This window comes from Hemitrygon akajei, chromosome 17 (genome assembly GCF_048418815.1).
Source record: "Hemitrygon akajei chromosome 17, sHemAka1.3, whole genome shotgun sequence".
NCBI classification, from domain to species: Eukaryota; Metazoa; Chordata; class Chondrichthyes; order Myliobatiformes; family Dasyatidae; genus Hemitrygon; species Hemitrygon akajei.
The window spans coordinates 62,916,105-62,931,335 of NC_133140.1; the positions used below are offsets into that span (position 1 = coordinate 62,916,105).

General features: G+C 39.6%; 1 long non-coding RNA gene across 1 annotated transcript in view; it reads right to left on the bottom strand.

The window, feature by feature from the left end:
* The window catches only part of LOC140740781 (uncharacterized), a 124,097-nt gene that overhangs the window by 1,430 nt on the left and 107,436 nt on the right, over nucleotides 1-15,231 (bottom strand). The window contains exon 2 of the long non-coding RNA XR_012101923.1: nucleotides 81-146. This is a non-coding gene — a long non-coding RNA (uncharacterized lncRNA). The remainder of the gene's footprint in view (nucleotides 1-80; nucleotides 147-15,231) is intronic.

Sequence of the window (15,231 nt, forward strand, 5' to 3'; positions counted from 1 at the left end):
AGTGTTTTGACAAATCTCAGCAGATAAAATTGTAGTGAACTATTTTGCTACATGTTTAAGAACAAAAAAAATAATCCTACCTTATGGTTGTGGAAACTGTGCAGTCAGTGGCTGGTAGGTTTTGTAACTGAGCATGAATCCAATTCCTTAAAAGAAAGCGATACATTTATGCTCAACGACTTTTTTTTATCATCCTCATCCCAGCCATACAGCAGATAACACACAATCTATGCTAATCCAAACCGATCTGCATACTTGATAAATTGAATGCTTGAGCTCAGTTCATCATAACGTGGCGGTAATGCACCATTAAGCTGGGTGCCAACCGCCGTAAAACAAGACGGAGAGAGAGTTCATCATAACCAAGAAGAAAGTGGCACATGCTTATTCTCTTGGTAAAGGCTTATTGTCAAGTAAGTGTTTTACATTTGGCATCCTGCAAAAGTTCTCACTTCCATTTAAATAATTAATCATTACTTTGAAGCTCACCTGAATTTTAGTCCACGAGCATGAAATTTTATCCCTAAATGGTTACATCAGAAAGATTCAGCATCACAGAAGTCAACAAACATATTTCTCATCACAGAAACTTTTGGCTCAATTTATGGGAATGACTGTGCAGCAAGTTGCCTAATTTTCCAGGAAGTGATGAGCGTGTTGAATCTGCTTTAGGCGGCATGGCTTGTTACCTAGAGAAGTTAAGACTATGTGTGACCTGGGAAGAGGGTGGTGTATGATGAATGAAGATGGGGATGCATGCAGGTGCATGGGTAGAATGAGAGAATGTAAGAGGGAAAGAACAGAAGGAAGGAGGGAAAGAGAGATATATAGAGAGATAGATAGAGGGAGAGGGAGAAAAATAAGGAAGAAAACTAAGACCAAGGGAGAAAGGAAAAAGAAATAGAGAGAAGCAGATTTTCTCAAGAAACAACACTGCTAATGTAGAGTAAGAAGGAGAAGAAGTACATAGAGGAAGTAGCAAGGAGGCTGAAGGGGAAGGAAGGTAAAGAAACAGCCACTCATAAATATTATAAGTTGAACAAGCTTTCATTTGATTAACTCAAATTAGGGTCTCAGTGAAGTTATTTACTTTGCATAAAATGTGCACCTTTGTGTTACCTCTGTGTGTTACTTGAATGATAAATAGAATTTTTTTAAAATTATGATGAGATTTGTTTTGGAGCCATGATATAAAATTTATCTTTTGAAACTTTCTACCAAGCATTAAGATTTAATTTGTACTTGTGTTCTGGAATGGAACATGATTTTTCCAAGCCTCTATAATAAATAGATCTTAAACAAAAGATAATTTTACTTTTGTTGTGCTATTCTCTCCTGGAAAAGAACACCAAACTCAGTCTAAAGGAATAACTCGGCTGCAAAGATGTGTGCAAAAGCTACAGCTTAGGAAATTGTATGCTTGTGAAGTCCTGCAGCTGGGTGTTATTCAAAGTCATGTGCCTTTACCAAATGACTTCAAGAGGTTATTAATATGGGGAATTGGAAGAGGGAACCAATGGAAATGCAATGAATGCAGCTTTGAATGAACAATTTCAGTTATGTTTATTTCATACTAAGTCTTCTGGTGGAATGCTATTAACGTTTCATACTGTGGATGAATATGTATGTTGTATGTAGCTACAGATGACATAAAGCACACTAAATGTACCATCATTATCAGCACCATTCTTACATGTGACAAGTATCAAACGAATAATTTAGGAATGGCATGCCCAATGTGTCACAAGTCTTTAGAACAATATGTCACGTTTGACAATTAAAATTACATTTTTAGGTACAAATGCATAGTTTTGCATTTTGTTCACTTCAGACCTGCCAGCTCTCCCTGTATTTCTACTGCTCATCCTCAAATTTCCAAATTCAGGGATGATATACTAATGATTCTGTCCTGAGTTTCAGGGAATGTAAAGGTCAGAGTTGTTTTAGTGGGCCATATGTAACCCCACAACACACTCAGGAAATATTTCAGTAAGAAGAATGTTATTAAGTATTGTATTAAATTTCAAAGGGAACATTAAAACAGCAGATCAATTAGCTTTATTCCTAATTTCTGGAAGGATTAATACAATTATGCAAGAATTTTATACACCATAAAAATCATCTTGCACCATTGCGGTACAGAGTAATTGTATATGAGTTACAAAAGCAGTTTTACACCAAATGCATGATAAACCCAACATTTCCTTTGGAATTATTTTTGAAATTTCATTATAAAACTTTATGAAAATCTCTACAACCTGCTAAATGAAAGCTTCCCAGAATGCAGACTGTGCTCATGGGGTTAAATATGAAATTTATTTTTTCAAGAAGACCTTTCTTATCGTGTAACTGTCAGCTCAAAAATGACATTTTCCTGATCTGATTCTGAAGCGATAGCTCTGGGATTTTATTAGCTGTGCAGATAGTGACTGCTGATCAACCTATGGAGACCCATCAAGGACTGTTTTCAATCATAATCCCTGACCCTCAGTAACTTCCTTTTACCATCTATTGACATTGACCTTAAAATGCAGTAAGATAAGATAACAGATCCTGTTGTGTTTAAGAAATATGTGGTCTCATGGAGTTTGAAGAACCAGTGCCTCATTGTCTAAAATCTCCATTAAAAGTATGTTTTAGTGAATGTGACTTATACAAAATGAATGGGGAAACGGCAGATTCTGACTGCCACATTTCCGTAACTAAAAGTTTGCAACGTTTTTAGGTAATAGGGAGGAGGATGTCACTGCAGCGTTCTCTGCCGCATTTTCCGAATTCCAGTCCCCTTGCAGATTGCAGATAATCTGCTGTGGAGGTGCAAAGGCTTTGAAACATTTTCACTTGTTTATTACTGCTTCGCTGACTTCCTGGAGATTGTACGGCAATGACATTCGCTCAGCGCTGCATTGAAGTAAATGAATAGGTGGAGTCAGACATCATCGTGCACCCAGTTTTCTAAATCACAGATAACACACTTGCTGTGCTTTCTGTGGAACTGGGGGGGGGGGGGGGGGAACATGTACTTCGAAAGGCCAGAACTAATGAATAGATTAACTCCCACGAGAGCTTCTCCTTGAAGAAGTGGAGTTTCTCATTTCTATTTTCTCGAAGGATTTATTTTTAGAAGCCACTTTCCTTGATGCAAAATGTCTTCCAAAGCCCTAAAACGAACAGCAAATCATGTGATTGAGTAATTACTTGTGCTCGATTGTAGTTAAAAAAGCTTGATTAAACCATGCTTTATATTTTCCTTTCTCTTTTATTTACCATGATTAAATGAATTTAAGTATCTCAGGTTCAAACTACTTGTTTTTCTCAAATTGAAACACGTGCTGGCTTTCTTTTGTTTCAGTGTAACTTACGACTTGAGATTTTAGATCATTTGCCTGGCAGCTTCAAAGGCAACGATTGGCATATACAATACTATAAACCCTGTCCTCAGTTTACTGCAAGGAATTTATCCATCTCTTTAAGAATTTCAGTAATCAGAGCACTTACTGACAGCCGTCAGTTTAATACAATCAACATATTACTATGGCCTGTGTTTAAAGAGATGGCAGTGTCACAGAACTTCTGATAAGAGAAGGAGCTTTTTAAAGTTGAAAGGTTTGTAAAAATGGAGGGAACTGAATATTGCTTCTTGGATTTTGCTCACTTATCAAGATGATGATATATCAGTTTAAATGAAGTACCAAGCACTTTCCACGTTCATCACTTAGAAGTTATTTGTTTATATCTGCGCATGAAGGATGTCAGGGTGTTGGCAGCATGTGTCAATATGGCTGAGTGTTGGCTCATTTTCATCCCTCAATGAACAGCTCAACAACAGATTGATTGGTTGAGTAACTCATTTGTAGATTCATACAACACACACATTGGCTGTTTCATCTGTTCCAACAACAAAAAATACTGTTTACTCTTTTAAATTTACTCATGGACACGAGAAGCACTTCAGAATGCTGCTCACATTTATATTTCTTCAAGCACAGGTGCAAATATTTGGTGAAAATTCTCCGAGTAAATCTCCATGTTCGTACTGAGTCCTGCTGAATCTTTTAATCTGTTCGTTAAGAATATCTGAGATTTCTTTGGCTGGTACCTCTGAGGAGAATGCAAACTTATTCGTTTCTTCATGATGTTCCTGCCATAGTAATCAAAAAAAAATTCCCACTGCCCAGGATGAACTAATTGGCTTCGTTGTTGAAAAACCTAAAGGATCTGGGAGGGCTTTTGAGGTAGAAAATGGATTTCATACCCATCATAAGCTACCCTGGATGGTCAATGTGACACGTTTTGTTCCTTGAGGATCTGGATTGGGGTCTTGGTTTTTCACCACTTATAACAATGAGAGCAGAAGAATCCAGGCTTATACAGTATATCCAAGTTTGGCAGAGACACAAAGTTCAAAGGGTCAATGGATTGCATGGAGAAATGTTGTAAAGGACTATTGAGAAATTAAATGTGAAAGTAAAACAATGACCAGTGGAGTTTAGTTTGGGAATGTTTCAGTTCATCCATTTTAGATAAAGGAACTTGAGTAATTGGGATCGTGAAGAAACAAAAAGATTCAGAGGAATTAGAAAATGCTATGCAATTGTTCCAAATTAGTAAGCATTAAAGCTAAAGCAATGTTGTTAATTTGTTCCGACTGTTCAGAGTGAGATATATCAGTGAGCTGATTGGTGTCACAGCAACAATCTTGCATTCAATTTCAGGATAACCAAAGAACTGACTGTGGACTCCAGAAAGAGTAATTCGAGGGAACACACACCAGTTCTCATAGAGGGATCAGTGGTGGAAAGGGTGAGCAATTTCAATTTCCTGGGTGTCAACATTTCTGACAATCTAACCCGGGCTCAACATATTGATGCAGTGGCTATATTTTGTTAGTAGTTTGAGGAGATTTGCTATGCTATCAGAGACTCTTGTAAATTTCTACAGATGTACTGTGGAGAGCATTCTAATTGGCTGCATCACCGTCTGGTATTGGGGGTGGGGGTGGGGTGTCACTGCACAGGATTGATATAAGCTGCAGAGAGTTGTAAACTTAAGCTCCATCATGGGCACTAGCCTCCGTAGCATCCAGGACAACATCAGGGAGTGATACCTTGAAAAGGCGGCATCCATCGTTAAGGACCCCATCACCCAGGACATGCCGTTTTCTCATTGCTACCATCAGGAAGGAGGTACAGTAGCCTAAAGACACACACGCAACAGTTCAGGAACAGCTTGTTCCCCTTTGCCTTTATATTTCTGAATTGACATTGAACCCATGAATACCATCTCACAACTTTTTTTGCACTACCTATTTAATTTAACTATTTACTATGTAAATAAATACATAATTGTATAAGGGCTAAGAGTGTTGTAAAAACAAGCCTGAAGGCTTTGTGTGTCAATATGAGGAGCATTCGCAACAAGGTGGATGAATTGAGTGTACAGATAGTTATTAATGAATATGATATAGTTGGGATCACAGAGACATGGCTCCAGGGTGACCAAGGATGGGAGCTCAACGTCCAGGGATATTCAATATTCAGGAGGGATAGACAGGAAAGAAAAGGAGGTGGGGTAGCATTGCTGGTTAGAGAGGAGATTAACGCAATAGAAAGGAAAGACATTAGCCCGGAGGATGTGGAATCGATATGGGTAGAGCTGCATAACACTAAGGGGCAGAAAACGCTGGTGGGAGTTGTGTACAGGCCACCTAACAGTAGTAGTGAGGTTGGGGATGGCATTAAACAGGAAATTAGAAATGCGTGCAATAAAGGAACAGTAGTTATAATGGGTGACTTCAATCTACATATAGATTGGGTGAACCAAATTGGTAAGGGTGCTGAGGAAGAGGATTTCTTGGAATGTATGCGGGATGGTTTTCTGAACCAACATGTCGAGGAACTAACTAGAGAGCAGGCCATTCTAGATTGGGTATTGAGCAAAGAGGAAGGGTTAGTTAGCAATCTTGTCGTGTGAGGCCCCTTGGGTAAGAGTGACCATAATATGGTGGAATTCTTCATTAAGATGGAGAGTGACATAGTTAATTCAGACACAAAGGTTCTCAACTTAAAGAAGGGTAACTTTGAAGGTATGAGATGTGAATTAGCTAAGATAGACTGGCAAATGATACTTAAAGGGTTGACGGTGGATATGCAATTGCAAGCATTTAAAGATCGCATGGATGAACTACAACAGTTGTTCATCCCAGCTTGGCAAAAGAATAAACCAGGGAAGGTAGTGCACCCGTGGCCGACAAGGGAAATTAGGGATAGTATCAAGTCCAAAGAAGAAACATATAAATTAGCAAAAAAAAGTGGCACACCTGAGGACTGGGGGAAATTCAGAGACCAGCAGAGGAGGACAAAGGGCTTAATTAGGAAAGGGAAAAAAGATTATGAGAGAAAGCTGGCAGGGAACATAAAAACTGACTGTAAAAGCTTTTATAGATACATGAAAAGAAAAAGATTGGTCAAGACAAATGTAGGTCCTTTACAGTCAGAAACAAGTGAATTGATCATAGGGAACAAAGACATGGCAGACCAATTGAATAACTACTTTGGTTCTGTCTTCACTAAGGAGGACATAAATAATCTTCTGGAAGTAGTAAGGGACCGAGGGTCTAGTGAGATGGAGGAACTGAGGGAAATACATGTTAGTAGGGAAGTGGTGTTAGGTAAACTGAAGGGATTAAAGGCAGATAAATCCCCAGGGCCAGATAGTCTGCATCCCAGAATGCTTAAGGAAGTAGCCCAAGAAATAGTGGATGCATTAGTGATAATTTTTCAAAACTCCATAGATTCTGGATTAGTTCCTGAGGATTGGAGGGTGGCTAATGTAACCCCACTTTTTAAAAAAGGAGGGAGAGAGAAACTGGGGAATTATAGACCGGTTAGTCTGACGTCGGTGGTGGGGAAAATGTTAGAGTTGGTTATCAAAGATGTGATAACAGCACATTTGGAAAGAGGTGAAATCATCGGACAAAGTCAGCATGGATTTGTGAAAGGAAAATCATGTCTGACGAGTCTTATAGAATTTTTTGAAGATGTAACTAGTAGAGTGGATAAGGGAGAGCCAGTGGATGTGGTATATTTAGATTTTCAAAAGGCTTTTGACAAGGTCCCACACAGGAGATTAGTGTGCAAACTTAAAGCACACTGTATTGGGGTTATGGTATTGATGTGGATAGAGAATTGGTTGGCAGACAGGAAGCAAAGAGTGGGAGTAAACGGGACCTTTTCAGAATGGCAGCGGGTGACTAGTGGGGTACCGCAAGGCTCAGTGCTGGGACCCCAGTTGTTTACAATATATATTAATGATTTAGATGAGGGAATTAAATGCAGCATCTCCAAGTTTGCGGATGACACGAAGCTGGGCGGCGGTGTTAGCTGTGAGGAGGATGCTAAGAGGATGCAGGGTGACTTGGATAGGTTAGGTGAGTGGGCAAATTCATGGCAGATGCAATTTAATGTGGATAAATGTGAGGTTATCCACTTTGGTTGCAAGAACAGGAAAACAGATTATTATCTGAACGGTGGCCGATTAGGAAAAGGGGAGATGCAACGAGACCTGGGTGTCATTGTACACCAGTCATTGAAGGTGGGCATGCAGGCACAGCAGGCGGTGAAAAAGGCAAATGGTATGTTGGCATTCATAGCAAAAGGATTTGAGTACAGGAGCAGGGAGGTTCTACTGCAGTTGTACAAGGCCTTGGTGAGACTGCACCTAGAATATTGTGTGCAGTTTTGGTCTCCTAATCTGAGGAAAGACATTCTTGCCATAGAGGGAGTACAGAGAAGGTTCACCAGATTGATTCCTGGGATGGCAGGACTTTCATATGAAGAAAGACTGGATCAACTAGGCTTATACTCACTGGAATTTAGAAGATTGAGGGGGGATCTTATTGAAACATATAAAATTCTAAAGGGATTGGACAGGCTAGATGCAGGAAGATTGTTCCCGATGTTGGGGAAGTCCAGAACGAGGGGTCACAGTTTAAGGATAATGGGGAAGCCTTTTAGGACTGAGATGAGGAAAAACTTCTTCATACAGAGAGTGGTGAATCTGTGGAATTCTCTGCCACAGGAAACAGTTGAGGCTGGTTCATTGGCTATATTTAAGAGGAAGTTAGATATAGCCCTCGTGGCTAAAGGGATCAGGGGGTATGGAGAGAAAGCAGGTACAGGGTTCTGAGTTGGATGATCAGCCATGATCATACTGAATGGCGGTGCAGGCTCGAAGGGCCGAATGGCCTACTCCTGCACCTATCTTCTATGTTTCTATGTTTCTATACTTAATGTAAATCACAGTTTATATTATTACGTATTGCATTATACTGCTGTCACAAAAGCAACACATTTTGCGATGCATGTCAGTGATATCAAACCTGATTCTGATTCTAAAAATTAGTGTTAGGTTGGTCAAATCCCATTGAGATCTTTGACTTGCTTTGAACTCCAAACCTTAGGAAAGATATACTTGGAAGATTATAAAGCAGATTTGTGCGAATTACGTTAGAACATGAAGAGTTAAAACCATACACAACACACATAAAGTGCTGGAGGAACTCAGCAAGTCAAGCAGCATCAATGGAGGAGAAAACAGTTGACATTTCAACTGAGACGATTCATCAGGATTGGAAAGGAAGGGGGCAGAAGCCAGAATAAGAGGGCGGGCAGCTGAAATGGAGTACAAGCTGGCAGGTGAAACCAGGTATGAGGAATGTGGGGGGGGGGGGGGAGGATGATGTAAAAAGCTGGAAGATGATAGGTGGAACACACACAAGATGCCAGAGGAACTCAGCAGGGCAGGCAACATCTATGGAAAAGAATGCAGTTGACGTTTCAGCCCAAAGCCCTTCGGCAGGACATTGGCTGTCCTTCTGAAGGGTTTTAGCCTGAAATGTCGACCGTACCCTTTTCCATAGGTGCTGCCTACCCTGTTGAGTTCCTCAAGCATTTTGTGTGTGCTTCTCCGATTTCCAGCATCTGCAGAATTTCTCTTTTAGGTGATAGGTGGAAGAGGTAAAGGGCTGTAGAAAAGGAATCTAATAAGAGAGGACAGTAGACAGTAGAATAAAGGAAGGAGGTGGGGAATCAGAGGGAGGTGATTAGCAGATCATTATAGTGAGGGAGGGGAAGAGGGGAGAAGAAAACGACAAGGGTTGGTTGTCTAAGATGACTTGAATTCCCTGGAATTTCAAAGGCTATGTGGCAATCTAACTGTGGCAATTAGAATGAAAAAAAGTTTCATAGGATTGACGCAGAGAAGGTATTGGATTTGGAATTGGTTTATTATTGTCACATGTACTGAGATACAGTGAAAAGCTTGTCTTGCATACTGTTCGTGCAGATCAAATCATCACACTGTGCATTGAGGTGGTATAAGGTAAAATAACAACAGAATGCAGAATAAAATGAAACAGTTACAGAGGAAGTACAATGCCAGATCATACTGAAGCAAGAAGGCCATCATATTGTGCCGGGGCTATACAAAACAGTGGTGTAGAAGTTGCCCAGCAGCTTGGTCATACATGGTTTCAGGCTTTTGTTTCTTCTGCCTGATGGAAGAGGGGAGAAGGGATCTGGGTTGAGTAGGATCTTGGGTTATGTAGGCTACCTTACTGAGATAGTGAGAAGTGCAGAGTCCACAGAGGAGAAGCTGGTTTTCCTTATGTGCTAAACTGTGTCCTCAACCCTCTGCAGTTTCTTGCAGTCACGTGAAGAGCAGTTACCATACCAAGCTGTTATGCACCAGTGATAAAAATTGGTAAGGGTTGACTGGGACATCTCAAAGTTCTTTATCCTCCTGAGGTATTTTCTGTAAGTAGATTTAAAGGTTAGCTTTATTTGTCATATGTATATCAATAAAATACATAGTTTCTGTCAATGAACAACATGGTTTAAAGTTGTGCTGGGGTCAGCCCACAAGGGTCACCATGCTTCCAGCATGCCCATATACTTACTACCCCTTACTAATCTGTACATCTTTTACACATGGGAGAAAACCAGAGCACCTAGAGGAAACCCACGCAATCGGGAGAACTTTCCTTACAAACAGTGGCGGCGATTGAACCCTGATATTCCGATCGCTGACACTGTAATAGAGTGACACTAACCACTACGTTACCGTGCCACGCCCATTACTGAGTTATGTCAAATTTTAATATGCGGCAGGACCTGAACTGTGATCGGTGGGGCTGTAAAGAGTTACGCTACTCCCTGGTGGAGAATCCATAACACGAATGCATCATCTTACAAATTAGAGGCACTTAAATGGGAAAGCAGGAATGAATTTTTCATTCAGTGGCTCCCCAAAAGACTATACATGTTGAGTCAATTGTAACATTCAAAACTGAAATGGGCAGGGTTTTTTGCTTGGTAATGACATCAAACAATATGAAGCAAAGTGATAAACAGAGTGCAGGTACAGAGCAGTCAAAATCTACACAGTGGGATGATTTGAGGAGATAGATGGCCTAGTTATGCTCTTTATTCCTGTATTCCTACTAGAAAACTGTACTTATCCCCTGACTTATTTTGTATTGATTTACTAATATAGTATTCTGTTCATTTAATTGATTGGTACTTTATAATTGCTTCAATGCTAATTAATGCTTGTTTCAAGTGCTGTGCCATAATGCCTGTTGACTGTTAGTCTTCAGGATTGATCTGAGCAAAATGAATATCTTTCATTTGACATAACTGCTTATCCCAAATTTTAATGACAATGATGAGTAGTCATTGAGTTCTAAAGTAAATGATTCAGAGATTTTAGCAGGGACTTTCTGCTTTGATGCACTTAGGATGAAAACAGTTCAATATCTTTACTCTGTTTTATTTATTCAATGCGACTGAAAATTTCTTAGGGGGTTTAAATGTTAGTGTGCATGGTGGATTGTGCGGTTGGTCATATAAAGTGATTTCAGGATTAGTTACCTCTGTCTAACTGCTGAGCCTGTGGTTGCAAGTGAGACACCTGTATTTCCAGCAGACAGCACAATCATTTCATTATACATAAAACCTGTGGATTTCAATTTCGTACCAGTAAGAAAATGTGTCTTTATGGACAATGTTCATATTGTTATGAGGTACACATTTCTGAGTGGAATTAACGTTTATAATCACCACACTTCTTCAACCTTAATCCATCTTTGTACTTTTGGAAGTAATTGGTACTTTTTTGGTTATTTCTGACAACTTAAAACATAAAATTGGTAAGAGTCTATTTTAGCAACATGACTGATGTAAGCTTTTGTACTTCAAAGTGAAAAACTAGCTTGAACTGGGAGGACTGGATGAGTGTTTTCTGGAAGTGCTCCCTCTATGGGAAATGGTTTACATTAGACTGCTACCAATTGGTCTCCAAAGTCCAATGCCAGGAGAGATTGTGACCTTCATGGTAATCATGCTGGTGTCAGAATTTAGTTGTACAGCTAATTTTCAGGTTTGAACAAAAAAGATTATTAAGTATTCATGTTGCTGGTTAAAAGGGGACTATTAGCACAGTAGAGTGTTCTGGTGTGAGGAATTCACAACAGGTTGTTTATTGCCATAATCCTGAGATACCTTGACTACATCAGGTTCAAAAGCAAACTTTATAATGAATCTTAATTGAAGCAATAGGAAGAATACTGAAATAAGTTTCAAAACGTTGTCCTTGTTTAGGCATCTCAGAAGGAAGGCTAAAGAACAACGAAGCCTCACTTCCTCTTAATATAAGGATTCAAAGTGAAAAATTTTATGGAAAGCTCCCTCCCCACAGAGGTAAGTGAAAAAGAATCTAGTGCTTTCCTGGCGTGTATGATGCTTCTCAGGCTTCCAGCCGGGTACAGGGATCGATTTTAACCGAAGTTTCAAAAATGTACTCAAATACTTGTCATCGCAAAGAGTTTTGAAAAGTGTCTAGAAATTGGCTCCCTCAAAATTCTATTACTTTATAGATGTTAATATCTAATTTATTAGTACTTTGTAGTTTTGTATGGGTCTTTGAATAAAATATACTTTGTTGAACAGTGCTCACTCTTAACAAGAATCAGTAATTATGAAACCCTAGAGAATGACTTTGGAATGAGTTAATTGCTGGACCTGCTATATCAAATTCAAGTTTACATTTAGAATGACTTAGTAGCTGAAAATGTACAGGATAGTATTGTATTTGGTTGAAGAGTAGGATATGGAATCTTCAGCATTGGAGATGTGGGTTATGGATTCTTGTGTGAGTCTGCGATGATACTAAATTCTTGGGAAACAAGCTAGAAAAGGTGGTGCAAGAAGTTTCTTGCCAGCCTCATCGCAACATAATCACATACATTGGCAATGCTGGATTTTGAGTCATTAAGTGGAGTAGATACCTTAAAACAGAATAATACATTATAGAAAGAGGCCAAAGCACACATCAGCTTTGTGTTATCACTTTCAACAAGCAGTTGATTGGCCCCAATACCCTGCTCTTTTATCATATATCTTTCTCCTTGATGAATGTATTTGAAGGGTGCTATTGAACCTGCACCAAGAACTCTTTCAAGTATTCTCTGCCAAATCCTAATCACTTCCTCAGTGATATCTTTGGCTATGTTGGCAAACTCCTTAAATCAATGTTTTGGAATCAATTTTAATTCATTATTTCTGTCTAAAGTCTTCCTGATTTTATCAACTCATTGCTTGACCCTTTTCTGCTCTATTGCAAACGATCACAATTTCTCCAGTCTATTCACACTAATTTGCCATGTACCGTTGTGATAAATTAGATTTTTATTTAATTGTTCATTATTTGCAAAGTAAATGATGGTGGTAGGGCCAGTAATTATTGCCCAGGGCAAGATGTTCTGAATCCAGGGCCACTGAAGTTGTCCATTATGAACAGCACAAAGGAAAGGCAACATTAGTGAGTGATTGGCCCCCACAGAGCAATGGTGTTATTTATAGAGGCTGATGGTAAATAGGTTTTTGTTATTAATTTTCACAACCATCACTGGTATGTCCTGGCATTAGTGGCCCATCCATATCTGCCTTATCCCTAAGATGATTGTGGTCCAATATTTTTGAGCCTTTGCAGTCCTTCTGATGAAGATATTCCCACAATACAATACTAGAGGGAGTTCCAGGGTTTAGACTCAGTAATCATGAAGGTCCATATATATATATATATATTTCCAATTTAGAATGGTGTATGACTTGAAGGGAAAACTACAATTGTTAGTGTTTCTGGGATTCTGCTGTCCTGGTCCTTCTTGTTGATGGAGAACATGAATTTGGAAGTATTGTTGGATAGCCTAGGTAAGTAAACGCAGTGCTTTTTCCAGATGATGCACACTGCCATTATGTTACTTTGATAATGAATGTCTAGGGTTGCTTTTCTCAATATGGCGTTGGGCCTCTTAAAAATTAAAGATGATCTTTACTTGTCCAATGTACATTGAGACATCAAAATATACAGTGAAATGTGTTGGCATCAATGATCAGCTTGGTCAGAAGATGTGCTGGGAGCAGCCCACAAGTGTCGGCATGCTTCCTGCACCAATGTAGCATGCCCACAGGTTACAGATTGTAACCAAAATGTCTTTGAAACCAAGCACCTGGAGGAAAACCATGTGGTCACAGGGAGAATGTATAGAACTACAAACACTGGTGGGAAATGAACTCCAATCTTCTGAACATTGGCCCTCTAAAATGTCATGCTATCAGCTACGCTACTGGGCTGCCCTTCCAGCTCTTTAATAGTATTGGAACTGCACTCATCCATGTACAGTGCCTGTAAAATGTATTCACACACTCCACCCCCAGAAGTTTTCCAGTTTTATTCTTTTACAACATTGAATCACAATGGGTTTAATTTGGCTTTTTTGACACTGATCAACAGAAAAAAGACTTTCGTGTCAAAGTGAAAGCAGATCTCTACAAAGAGATCAAAATTAATTACAAATATAAAACACAAAATAATTGATTGCAGAAGTATACACCCCCTTTAATATTTCACACCAAATCTCACTTGTGCAGCCAATTAGTTTTAGAAGTCACATAATTAGTTAAAAGGAGATCTGTTTTTGGAGACCTGTGTGCAGTCTATGTGTTTCAGTTGATTGTAGTAAAAATACACCTGTATCTGGAAGGTCCACCTGCTGGTGAGTTAGTATCGTGGCAAAAACTTGAACACTCCAAGTAACTCCAGAAAAAGGTTATTGAAAAGCACAAGTCTGGAAATGGATACAAGAAAATTTACAAGTCCCTGAATATCCCTTGGAGTACAGTTAAGTCAATCATTGAGAAATGGAAAGAATTTGGCACGGCCGTAAATCTGCCTGGAGCAGGCTGTCCTCAAAAGCTGAGTGTCTGTGCAAGAAGGGGACCAGTGACGCAGGCCACCAAAAGACCTATGACAACTCTGGAAGAGTTGCAAGCTCTAGTAGCTGAGGAGAGAGAGACTGTGTATACGACTGTTGCCCAGGTGCTTCACCAGTCACCGTTTTACAGGAGAGTGGCAAAGAGGAAGCCACTGTTGAAAAAAATTTGTGTGAAATCTAGGCTAGAGTTTGCCAGAAGGGGAGACTTTGAAGTCAGCTGGAAGAAAGTTCCATGATCTGATGAAAGCAAAATTGAGCTTTTTGGCCATCAGACTAAATGCTATGCTTGGTGTAAGCCGAACACCGCACATCATCAAAAACACACCATCCTTACCATGAAGAATGGTGGTGCTTGCATCATACTGCGGGAATGCTTCACTGCAACAGGCCCTGGAAGGCTTGTGAAGGTGTAGGTTAACATGAATGCAGCAAAATATAGGGAAATCCCAGGGGAAAACCTGACGCAGTTTGCAAGAGAACTGCGACTTGGGAGAATATTTATTTTCCAGTAAGACAGTAACCCCAAGCATAAAGCCAAAGCTACACAGAAATGGCTTAAAAACAACAATGTTAATGCCCTGGAGGCAGATTCCAGACCTCAATCCAACAGAGGATATATGGCTGGACTTGATAAGGGCTGTTCACTCACGATCCACATGCAATCTGACAGAGCTTGTGCAGTTTTGTAAAGAAGAATGGGGAAAAATTGCAGTGTCCAGATGTGCAAAGACCCGTCCACACAGACTCCAGGCTGTACTTGCTGCCAAAGGTGCATCTACTAAGTACTTAGTACTAAGTACTCCAAGTACTTAGTAGACTTGAAGGGGGTGAATACTCATGCATTCAATTAGTTTGTGTTTTATATTTGTATTTAATTTAGATCACTTTGTAGAGAT